Source organism: Sinocyclocheilus rhinocerous, unplaced genomic scaffold, assembly GCF_001515625.1.
Source record: "Sinocyclocheilus rhinocerous isolate Xijiao unplaced genomic scaffold, SAMN03320098_v1.1 scaffold2210, whole genome shotgun sequence".
Lineage (NCBI taxonomy): Eukaryota > Metazoa > Chordata > Actinopteri > Cypriniformes > Cyprinidae > Sinocyclocheilus > Sinocyclocheilus rhinocerous.
In genome coordinates, this window is record NW_015630048.1 from 5,691 (window position 1) to 6,311 (window position 621).

Sequence of the window (621 nt, forward strand, 5' to 3'; positions counted from 1 at the left end):
CAGAAGAGACTTCTTTAAAAACATTAAAAATCTTACTGTTCAAAAACTTTTGACTGGTGTATAGGCAACTTTAATTGTTCTCTAATTTCTAGCTTTTAATTGACTTATAGATCAGATAACTGCTGGACAATAACCAATAATAATGATTTGTTTATATACTACAAACACTTTTTTATCACATAATAAGGCAGAATAGTTTCTATACTGTAATAAATGCTATGTCAATTAGCACTGCATTGTTCATATACTTTATTTATTACCTGGAGATTACTTGACAAACACAAATAAACCATATATTGTCGCAATCGTATGTTTAATGTCTTCATGTTTCCAAACGTTTCTGTTTTTCTGTGAAAACAACTGTTTTTGTACAGCGATAGCTGGACGCTTTTGTCCACGACTTTCTGCACGAGAGCACCCTCCGACTTCGAGTATGAATGAAACATACACTGCACGGAGTGTTTAGCGCTCTGCAATGTTCATCTCGCCTTATTCTGGGTCCTAATAAAACATCAGATCATGCACAGACTATACCTACGGAGCCCCTAAAGGGACATGGTGGTGGGAAAAAATCAGATTGAGTGAAAAAATTTGGGGTGGGAGGAAAAAATATTTGTCAGA